Consider the following 12741-nt stretch of genomic DNA (forward strand, 5'->3'; position numbering starts at 1 on the left):
GCTGTTTCAGCCAATATATAAAAATACCACATTCTACCTTTATTACTCAAGTGGATTGAAGTAATAGGTAGATAAACATGAGGTACTTGTGTATGTCTGTAGGCTTCTTCAGAGATTATAAAGTACATAATGTTAAACTATAATAACTATAAATATAAAATACAAACACATCTGAATATTTATATATATAGATATAAATATACATACATATATAGATATACTCCTTTACTTGTTTCAGTCATTTGACTGCGGCCATGCTGGAGCACCGCCTTTAGTCGAGCAAATCGACCCCGGGACTTATTCTTTGTAAGCCCAGTACTTATTCTATCGGTCTCCTTTGCCGAACTGCTAAGTAACGGGGACGTAAACACACCAGCATCGGTTGTCAAGCAATGCTAGGGGGACAAACACAGACATACAAACACACACACACACACACACACATATATATATATATATATATATATATATATATATATATATATATATATATATATATATATATATATATGACAGCTTCTTTCAGTTTCCGTCTACCAAATCCACTCACAGGCATTGGTCGGCCCGAGCTATAGCAGAAGACACTTGCCCAAGATGCCACGCAGTGGGACTGAACCCGGAACCATGTGGTTGGCTCGCAAGATACTTACCACACAGCCACTCCTGCGCCTATATTATTATATATAAATTATTATGTATATACTGGAATATACATACATATCTACATCCATAACATGTATAATATTCAGTTATTAGTAATATTATTAATATTAGAGGCATTCTGTTATTCACAATAGATAGTATATAGAATATAGAATATATTATATAACCAGATATTTTTCAAAGTTATAAGGATAGTAATTTCACAATCAATATATCAATATATGATACAGTTATTACAGTTATGTCAAAACTAATCTGCATACACATGACGAACGTATATATGCATATGCACACATACATATACGCACAAACATATATATACATAATGGTAAAATATCTCTTTACCTTCACTCATTTAATACACTAGGTAATATAATTGTAATGCAATAAAAAACAACACTTGTGTATTAATACTTTGGTATTCTACCAGCAGTATATTGGATATATATTATTCCTCAGTGGGTTGGATCCACAACCTCTAACTTTCTTTAAGTTACATATTATATATATATATATATATATATATATATATAATATATATATATATATATATATATATATATAGACAGGCTTCTTTCAGTTTCCGTCTACCAAATCCACTCACAAGGCATTGGTCGGCCCGAGGCTATAGCAGAAGACACTTGCCCAAGATGCCACGCAGTGGGACTGAACCCGGAACCATGTGGTTGGCTCGCAAGATACTTACCACACAGCCACTCCTGCGCCTATATTATTATATATAAATTATTATGTATATACTGGAATATACATACATATCTACATCCATAAACATGTATAATATTCAGTTATTAGTAATATTATTAATATTAGAGGCATTCTGTTATTCACAATAGATAGTATATAGAATATAGAATATATTATATAACCAGATATTTTTCAAAGTTATAAGGATAGTAATTTCACAATCAATATATCAATATATGATACAGTTATTACAGTTATGTCAAAACTAATCTGCATACACATGACGAACGTATATATGCATATGCACACATACATATACGCACAAACATATATATACATAATGGTAAAATATCTCTTACAACCTCACTCATTTAATACACTAGGTAATATAATTGTAATGCAATAAAAAACAACACTTGTGTATTAATACTTTGGTATTCTACCAGCAGTATATTGGATATATATTATTCCTCAGTGGGTTGGATCCACAACCTCTAACTTTCTTTAAGTTACATATTATATATATATATATATATATATTCAGGCCTCAATGGCCGAACACTAGTCACACGCTTGAAACTCATATATATGGTAACAAGGAGTCTGAATCAAACTGTTCTGATATATATATATATATATCTGTCTGGCTGTCCATCTCTCACTTTATCTATCTCTGTATATATATGTATATATATATATTGACGTATATCTATGTATCTATCTATCTGTCTGTCTGCCTGTCTGTATGCCTATATATCTGTCTATCTATCCATCTATGTGTATATATATATACAGAGATGGATAGACAGATAGATAGGCAGACAGACAGGCAGGCAGACAGGCAGGCAGACAGACAGACAGTTAGATAGATACATAAATAGAGAGATAGATAGATAGATTGACAGATAGATAGATACATACATACATACATACATACATACATACATACATATATACATACATACATACAGTATACTACCAAAAGACGACAACAAAGAATTTATTTATGCACTGCAGCCTCTGGCGTCCAACAATGTTAATATAACCTAGGTACTAATAAATCCTGGAACTGACCTATATGTATGTGTGTGTGTGTGTGTGTGTGTGTGTTTAGCGTGTACGTGCGTGAATGTGTGTGTGTATATATATATATTCATGCATATATATATATAGAGAGAGAGAGACAGAGAAAGTGAGAGAGAGATGGAGAAACATAGATAGACAGATAGATAGATAGATAGATAGATAGATAGATAGATAGATAGATAGATAGATAGATAGATAGATAGATAGATAGATAGAGAGAGAGATAGATAGATAGATAGACTGACAGACAGAGAGAGAAACAGGCAGACAGACGGACGGATTGATGGATGGATGGATTAATGGATGGATGGATTAATGGATGGATATAGATATACAGGAATATTCAACAAAGCACTTCATTTCACGTTACTCTGCGATTACTTCGTCATCCAACACGTGATATGTCGTGCTCACTTTGAGCACAAACATTTGGTTACTATAAACAAATCATTTGTGTGTTTGTTCAACAAGAAATTGCAGAGCTCTCATATGACATCTCACAAGTGAGACCTTACTCTCTCTCTCTCTTTCTCTCTCTCTCTCTCTCTGTATTAAGAAACATGGATGGAATCAAGTTTGGCTACAGCTGTTTCAACAGCATTTTTATTGATTAATTGTCGATTGCTACAATTACAACATTAAAAAAACCACTTTGAGCCGGTGATTTTAAACTTAGGTGGGAGAAGAAATTATGAATTAATGCGCCTCGCTGGGCATCGACAGAAATCTATCCTTTCCCAGCGTCCTGAATGATAGGATATCTATATTCTAACGAATAGACATACATGTAAAAGTAATATATAAACATATATACACATGTATATGCATGTATGTATATATGTATGTATGTATGTATGTATGTATATATATACATATATACATATATATATATATATAATATACATATATATAACATATATATATATATTATATAATATATATATATATACATACATATACATATATATATATATGCCTATGAATTCAGTGAAGCATACTTGTATATACTATACTTGCTATATATATATATATATATATAATATATATATATATATATATATATATTATATACATACATATACATATACTTAATATATATATAATGTAAATATATATATATACACACATATATAGTCATATATATATATGTACTTATGTATATGTGAGCGCGTGCGCGTATGTGTGTGTGAGTGTGCTTGCACACGTGTGTGTATGTGTGTGATTGGAATCAAATATACACACACAGACAAAATATATATATATATATATATATATAATATATATATATATATAATATATATATATATATATATATATATATATATATATATATATATACAGAGAGAGAGGGGGGAGTGTGTTAGTTACATAGGCGACATACGCATAACCCACCACTGCCACACACATACACACAAACTCAACTCTTGTTCAGACAAAATGATTTGATGACCGAACAAAGGACAATCTGAATGTTGCGGCATTAAGTCAGTCGTAATACACAATACAATAGAATAGAACAAAGTTGTTCCAGAGCCAATAATGCGATATAATAAATTAAATAGAGACGCCGGACATTGTTGCAAAAACTACAAATATATGGCAGCTCTATCTTTCATCTTCCTGGTTAGATTTCCTGTTTTGTTGTTATTGTAGTAGTTGGAGATTTGGGCTTTTTTTTCTTCCTTTCTGTTTATTTTATAAGCATTTATTATTATTATTTTTTTGTAGATTTCATTATATTTATATATTTAATGTTTTGTTTGAATTTTTTTATATTTTTGTAGGAGGCTTCGTAAATGAAAGAAAATAGTTGGAAGAAAATTGAATGTTTGTGGCGTTGATGGAGATAATACCTCAGGTGGTTGTGGTGGTGGTGGTGAGCGCTATATTAAGTGATTTAATTATAGGTTTGAAATATATATATATATATATATATATATATTTCAACAATTGAGGGCAAAATTAATTAATTATTAATCAATTTCACCAGTGTTCAGTATGCAAAGGGACCATTCAAGGCGAATTCAAATTATTACATTATATTATATAAAAGGGCTTAGTAAAATTATTTTACTAAGCCCTTTATATAATATATATATATATATATATATATAATATATATATATATATATATATATATATATATATATGTATGTATGTATGTATGAGTCTGTATATGTGTAAATATGTACATATATATTCGGGTGTTTGAAGTTATATAGAAACATTCACATTGTAAACGATTAACATATACGGGTATAAGTTATACAGTAGAATAAAGGTTATATGAGGTATAACTCGAAGCAAATCGTAGAGCAGATATATACGCTTCATATAATAGATTGCGGACAGTCACTTACAAATTTTCCCACCCTAAAAAATTTAAAAGTAATTCTTTCTTCTTAAGTTATAAAAATGCACGCGTCGCGTAATATTTTATATCTGACGAGTTGTCTTGTAGTATCTGTTCCTTGTACTCTGAGTTATTTCTCCGAGTACTGGTGGAAATGACTAATCACTCGTCCACTCGCAGTAACAGGACATAGACCTAGCACTGTCACAAATATGGCAGCAACGCTATAACTGATATTGTTCCAAATTTTAGAATACTAAATTTTAGAATTTTAGAATTTTAGAATAGGTACTACAGTACCGAAGCAAATATAACGTTATACCGCTATCGACAACTCAAATACTATACTGATATCATAGAGCCATAGCCAAACTCCCATTAAGACGTGTCCGGTTCCATTCTCCGGTTGTGTAGTTTATCCAATTTCAATTCCTAGTTGTTTACAGCATCCGGTCTTGATTCCCTATTTCTACCATTTCGCTTTAATGTCCTCAAGTCACAATTTCCTACCTGTTCTGTACTAAATTTTAGAAAGTTGACCAACCGTTTTGGTTTTGTATAACATGTCTCTTTATTATCAAATTATTTTACTTTATAAACCAGAATCTGTATTAAGCTAAGTTTACACATCTTACATTTATCTACAAAATTATTTCATTTTGCTAATAGTATATATGAATATATTTACAGAATCTTCTCATCCTTCAACCATTGACTGCTACTCAAATAATTTTAATATATGCCATCGATCGCCCACTTACTCCTTCAGTACATCAATAAATGAACTAGTCCATTTGCTTTGGCATATATATATATAATTGATTTTTAAAGCTCTGTAAATATGTTTATTAGTCAGTAAATTCATATATTTTAACTTATATTCATAGCTGTCGGCTGACTTAAAATGTGCATTTTCAAATTAGTAATATTTCAGTTACTAACGTTAATATGAATAACTCACCTACAGGAGAAAAGCGGTGAGTTGCCCCCGCCTTCTTTTCTTCCACTCCTCTCTCCCTTTGTGTATGTGTATATATATGCGTGTGTGTGCGCGCCTGTGTGTATGTTTGAGTGTATGTGTATATATGTGCCTGTGTCTGTGTACGAGTGCACATGGATGTATTTATGCATGTGTGTCAGTGTATATGTGGCTCTTTTCTACACTGATTTGGAATCTTACAAATAACCATCAGCGAATCATCGCTACTTGAGCCACGATGACGGCTACACGTCGAAAGGACACGCGGCTCCTCTGCACGGCTAACAACTAATACAGCTTAGAGAGAAATCTAAATCATACAAGAGAACTTCTCTACTGTTTTCGAATATACTCGTCTGTTTCTTAAGTTAATTTTTCAAAAGCGAAAGAAGTAAGCTTCCTATACGGAAAATGTCGTGATTCCTTGACTCCACGATTTTCTTCTATTCTTTCTTTTTTACTGTTTGCCAGAGACCGCTGTCAAATATTTCGAAAGTCCGTTAACGTAAATCACATCCTGAGATAGTTCTCCCATCAGCTACCCTATAATTCAAGTTTCGTATTCTCTCCCACTTTAGAAATAATCTCTTAGCAAAGTACAGAATTTCAGGAAAGTCATTCATCCAATCGGTCTATTACAGAGAATAATGATTTAGCGATAACACATGAGTTATGTTTTCTCTCTCTCTCCCTCTCTCTTACTCTCTCCCCCCTCTCTCTCTCTCTCTCTCTCTCCCTCTCTCTCTCTCTCTCTCTCTCTCTCTCTCGGCGATAGTCAAAGTCAAATTACATGAAAATCTCTCTGAGCTACAAGTTAACACGAAATGCCCTGGATATTACACACTCTTTTTGTTTTCCTTTCTGAAGGTTAGTGAACTGCATGTCACCATAGCCATTGTCTAACATCACCTGCGGACTTACTGACCACAGAAAAACTGCGGATTCTCTTCTCGAGAAACAAATATCTCACTTCCAATATTTTTAGTTAAGCTACTTTCTACACTGAAATTTTTGTTTGAACAGTGTTATCAGAGCATATATCAAGTTCTACTATCACCAACATTCACTTCTCATCACATGATTACCAGAAATATAGATTTCCTGTTAATCAGGCTCAAAGTCTCACCTTCCCTTGTTCTTTTACATTGATTTGCTAATTCAACTCTTCTGCGGTTCAATTCACTCTAGTTCTATATTCTTGATAATTTTCTCACTTAACGCGCCTCTGCAGTAGTCATCCTCAGTAAATTCAATATTCATATCTCCTCCTCTTAGTTCTATTATTTTTCCCAAACTAATGCAGCTGGTTCGTAAGAGGAATTTTTTAATTAGTGCAATAGTTATTATCCTTGCATCACACATATCTCTGAGTGCTACATAGCCTTCTCAAACAGAGTACATCTCGTTCTGACTTCCAAACTTAGTGTTTACCACATGCTACGCTCTCTGTGTTTAGCAGATCGAACGATAATTGCTTAATTTCAGCTAACCACATCATGCGGTATTATTGCTCTCTCTGATCAATACTCTATTAATACTAGTGTATGTTCGTTTACGTCAACTAGACCTAAACTCCTAAAAATTATTCTTTTCTACTCTAGGCACAACGCCTGAAATTTTAGGGGCGGATGAAAGGCAAAGTCGACTTCAGTGGAATTTGAACTCAGAACGTAAAGACAGATAAAATGGCTATTTATTTATTGCCCACAAGGGGCTAAACATAGAGGGGACAAACAAGGACAGACAGAGGAATTAAGTCGATTACATCGACCCCAGTGCGTAACTGGTACTTATTTAATCCACCCCGAAAGGATGAAAGGCAAAGTTAACCTCGGCGGAATGTGAACTCAGAACGTAGCGGCAGACGAAATACCGCTAAGCATTTCGCCCGACTTGCTAACGTTTCTGCCAGCAGCGCCGCTTTTCTCCACAAACATATTGATATGTTTAAGTGTTTTTATAAGAAATCGCGATTCTCCGCATTACCTTTGAGAAATACAGAAGTTTGAAACCATGTTTGTTTACATCAACTAAAACTAAACTCCTAAAAATTATTGACCTTCTCGTCGACTCAAAAACTGCTCTATTTAAACATACTTGACATTCGTCACCTACGCATTATTTACGCAGTTTGGTACATGAGCTTTCTTGATTGCAAATTTAAATTCTGAGGAAAGGTCACTACTATTCTGTAGTTCTATCTCTGATCAACATATCAACGTTCCAAAGTGATTCTCTTTTCCGTGTATTGAAATTTAGTATTGTTCAGCTGCACTGACATGATTTTCTTTATCAAATAGTAAACAGGTAGGCTGTGTTTCCAAGACCATCACATTCTCATTAACATTGCTGAAACTGAAGCGGTTGATAATGTTTATAAACACCTACAAGTTTAACGTTTCTGAGAAAAAATATTGTGAGCGAATCAAATACATTGTGCGCCCCAAAGTTGACCAACGATAATTGATGCCTCACGGAGAATTGAGGAACAGAGAGCCTCAGTACACGATGGAAGGCGATTAGTATTTCCAAAATTTTTACGCGAATTAGAACAAAAATAGGAGGACGATGTTGTTGTTGTTGTTATTGTCGTCGTCGTTGTTGCTGCTGCTGTTGATGATGATGATGATGATGATGATGATGATGATGATGGTGGTGGTGGTGGTGGTGTTGATGGTGGTGGTGGTGGTGTTGATGGTGGTGGTGGTGGTTGTGGTGGTGTTGATGGTGGTGGTGTTGGCGATAACGATGATGATGATGATGATGATAATGATGATGTTGCTGCTGCTGCTGTTGTTGTTGTTGTGCTGAAGTCTTTAATTCTTCTCAGCGGGAGAGCAGCTAATGGATGCAGAATTCAATTTCTGATTTAAGCCAATTTTTTTTACTCTTTTGTTCCCAAATGTCAATAAGAACACTACAAACATCACACCGACACATTTTTCCCAAGTGTTGTCAAACCTTATACGGAACAGAAAAAAATCAACAGCTAACTCAGAAATTTTAAAATAATTTTATTTCTATTCTGTGAATAATAATTACCTCCATTAAGTAAACCACACCAACAGTGCACTTTTAGTTCAGTAGAAGTGACACATTTTTTTTCAAAACACGGGTAAACCAATGAAAGAAGAGGATATAAATTCTTGTTGATATTCTATAAAATAAGACAAACATGATTTAGGGAAAATAGCCTTGACGATATTGATCTGAGGTTATATAAGTGACCCATTAAGACGTGGAAGTGTTTGAAAAACACCACAGAGAGAAGAGTACTAAATTACTGCTACTACTACTACTACTACTTGCGCTTCTTTTTCTTTCTCTTTACTCTTTCCTATTAATCTAAATTCTACCTTGATGATGAATAAGACTGCTGCTGCTACTGATGATGATGATGATGATGATGGTGGTGGTGGTGGTGGTGGTGGTGGTGGTGGTGGTGGTGGTGGTGGTAGTGGTGGTGGTGTTGATGATGATGACAGCGACGCGTTGGTAATGATTGATGAAAATGACAAAGATAATAATGAACGGTGATGATGGTGTTTGATGATAATGAAAGTGATGATGAAGCATGCGATGTATTTGATGAGGAAGATGATGATGTTTTTTTTTCCTGCTATTATTGCCCAACATGTATTAATTTCGCCGAAGTTATTTTGATGGCATTGTTGTTGTTCTTATTGTTGTCAATGTTGCTGTTGTTGTTGTTGTTGTAGATGGAGAATCGAAGCTCCCAATTTCCTGTTGCTTACGACCGAACTCATTGATTGGTCGAACATCCTACTTACAAGAAAAGACGAAGAAGAAGAAGAACGGTGTGGGCAGTGGGAGAGAAGTTGTTTTTACCACTTCATGTTGATAACATCTAACGAAGTAACTGCGCTTAAAGAACAATGGCAACAGCAGCAGCAGCAACAATAACAACAACAACTGTAATACTCAGAGCATCAATATCAAGAACTTCGCCAGTTACATGATCCAGCGCCACCACCACCGCCAACAACAACAACACTATCACCGCCACCACCACCACCACCACCATCATATTACAGTCATCTACATCGTCACCAACATCACCATCACTACCGCTTTCTCTAGTACAACAACAGTACTGCAAACCCGACCAGTAGCGTTCTCTCAAAAGACAGCACCAACAACAACACCCTCGAAGCAACACCAGCATCATCCCTACTAACAACATTAATACTCATACACCATCACAATCAACCACAAATGCTACCTATTTCTTTACTGCCCACAAAGGGGCTACACACAGAAGGGTCAGACAAACGGATTAAGTCGATTATATCGACCCCAGTGCGTAACTAGTACTTATTTAATCGACCCCGAAAGGATGAAAGGCAAAGTCGACCACGGCGGAATTTGAACTCAGAACATAAAGACAGACGAAATACTGCTACGCATTTCGCCCGGCGTGATAACGACTCTGCCAGCTCGCCGCCTTACCAACCACAAATGCTCCCACCATCATCATTATCGATAATACTACCAACATACACTAATATCAGCTATACCAAGTTCATCAACAACACCGCCAACACCAATACTAGTGTAACGGCACCATCCACAAGAGCACCAACAACAAGGGATAGAACACACAACCACCAAATGTGACAGTGACACAACCATCAGCAATAGCAGCAACATGATCCCCGTTAGCACAGCCGCCAACACTGCCGCGACCACCGCCTCCAAATCGTCGAGCAACAGATACTTCCTTCCATCACCACCAGTTGACATATTCAAGATGCAGACATTTTGCGAAAACAGCAGTAGTAGTAGTAGTAGTAGTAGTAGTGCTGGTGGTGGTGGTGGTGGTGGTGGTGGTGGTGGTGGTGGTGGTAGTAGTAGTAGTAGTAGTAGTGGTGGTAGTAGTAGTAGTAGTAGTAGTAGTAGTTGTGATGGTGGTGGTAGTAGTAGTAGTAGTAGTAGTGGTGGTGGTGGTGGCGGCGGTGGTGGTGGTGGTGGTGGTGGTGTGGTGGTGGTGGTAGCAGCAGTAGTAATAGTAGTAGTAGTAGTAGTAGTAGTAGTAGTAGTAGTAGTAGTAGTAGTAGCAGCAATTTAGTGTTTTATTAACACTGCTGGTTTCTTATGTAAGACAGAGGCAGCTGAGCGGGAAGAGAAATCTGTTCCGAGTATTTCACTGGTATCCTTTCGATCGATGTCAAAACGATGTCTTCAGACTTGAAATCACAGCTTATTGGAACATAAATAAATGCTGCAAGGCATTTTGGGTTTCCTATCATAACAAAATAAAAATAATAACAACAATCAGGAGCTAGTCGATTACAGCGATCCCAGCTCTCAACTGATACTTGCTTTATCGACTATGAAGGGCGAAAAGGAAATTCGACTTCAGTGGAATTTGTATTCAGAGCATAAAAACGGATGGGATATCTCAAAGCATTTTGTTCCGCGTGCAAAATAATTCTTCCAGCTCACCGCTCTAGCAATGATAATAATAATACTTTCCAATGGTGGCACACAATGCCTCGAATTTGTCGGAAGAAGACTAGTCGATTACACTGGCCTCAGTGTCTCACTGGTACTTAATTTATTGACTCCGAAAGGATGAAAAGCAAACACGAGCTCGGTGGAATTTGAACTCAGACGGGTGAAATATCGCTAAGCCTGTCTCCCAGCGGGCTAACGATTCTGCCAGCTCACTGCCTTAATAATAATAATAATAACAATAATAATAATAATAATAATAATAATAATAATAATAATAATAATAATAATAATGATAATGATGATGATGATGATGATGATGATGATGATGATGATGATGATGATGATGATGATGATGGTGATGACGATGACGATGACGATGATGATGATGATGTTGATGATGATGATGATGATGATGATGATGATGATGATGATGATGATAGTAATCTTAAAAAAGAGACCGAGAGTACTATACTGGCTGCACAAGACTCACATTAGGCCACGAACAGGTGGGTCAACCTTAGGAATGAGCAAGTCTCTCCACTGTGCCGCATCTGTAACAGAATGGATGAAACCATTGCCCAACCACTACAAGGTGTGGTGACACGACCAGGTAGCGAAAGTGCTCTATTGGAAACTGTACTAAAAGTGGGGATTAGAAAGAGGCAAGACGCGTTATGAGCATAAACCCCAAAGAATGATGGAGTCGAAGACTAGCAAACTCCTCTGAGATTTCCCAATCCTAACAGATCAGAAGCTAGGGCATTACAGAGCGGACCTCGTAGTGGTAAACACGGTGCACCACATATGCTATATAGTTGGTGCTCTATGCCCATTTGACCCACGAATATTCAAAAAGGAAAGCGATACGGTAGATAGATACAACCCTCTTAAGTACGAAATAGCCCGGCTATGGAAAATGGTAAAGGTGAAGACAGTGCCAATTATTATGGGTCCTTCGAAACAGTATCAGAAGGCATTTGGAAGGAAAGTAGAATAGAGTGCAGAATAGAACTGTTACAAAATGCTTACCTTCCTAAGGAAGGTAAGCATTTGAAGAATATGAAGGAAATCGGAATAAAATGCCTTGTAGAACAGTTGCAAAAGTTTTGCTTCCTTGGCACGGCCAGAAATATCAGGTAAGTTTTAGTTAAATAAAAGAACAAATAGTACGGTACCGTAAGCTGCGGACAGCAAGCGCGCTACGCATGCAAGACTTCAGAGGTTCCAACAAAACCTGAGTTGAAAAAGAGTAATGAGAATGATAGAAAATAAGAAGAGTGTAACGCGATTTACAATATTTCAACACATGATCTTCTTCAGGTTCATATTAACATGTATGCATATGTATATATCAACATGCATGTATAAGTTTGTTTCAATATTATTATCGTCATGAATTACGTAATCATACACGTTTTTCACAAGCGAATACTCGTACGTTGTGGCATGATGTGTACATAAACTATTGCATAATAAG

At 35.7% G+C, this 12741-nt stretch overlaps 1 long non-coding RNA gene across 1 annotated transcript in view; it reads left to right on the forward strand.

Annotated features, from left to right (window-relative positions):
- LOC118764108 overlaps positions 1–12220 on the forward strand; it is a 22271-nt gene extending 10051 nt beyond the window's left edge. The window contains exons 2-3 of the long non-coding RNA XR_004999899.1: positions 8087–8093; positions 12137–12220. This is a non-coding gene — a long non-coding RNA (uncharacterized LOC118764108). The remainder of the gene's footprint in view (positions 1–8086; positions 8094–12136) is intronic.
- Positions 12221–12741: the final 521 nt, after the last annotated feature.

This window comes from Octopus sinensis, linkage group LG7 (genome assembly GCF_006345805.1).
Source record: "Octopus sinensis linkage group LG7, ASM634580v1, whole genome shotgun sequence".
Classification (NCBI taxonomy): Eukaryota; Metazoa; Mollusca; class Cephalopoda; order Octopoda; family Octopodidae; genus Octopus; species Octopus sinensis.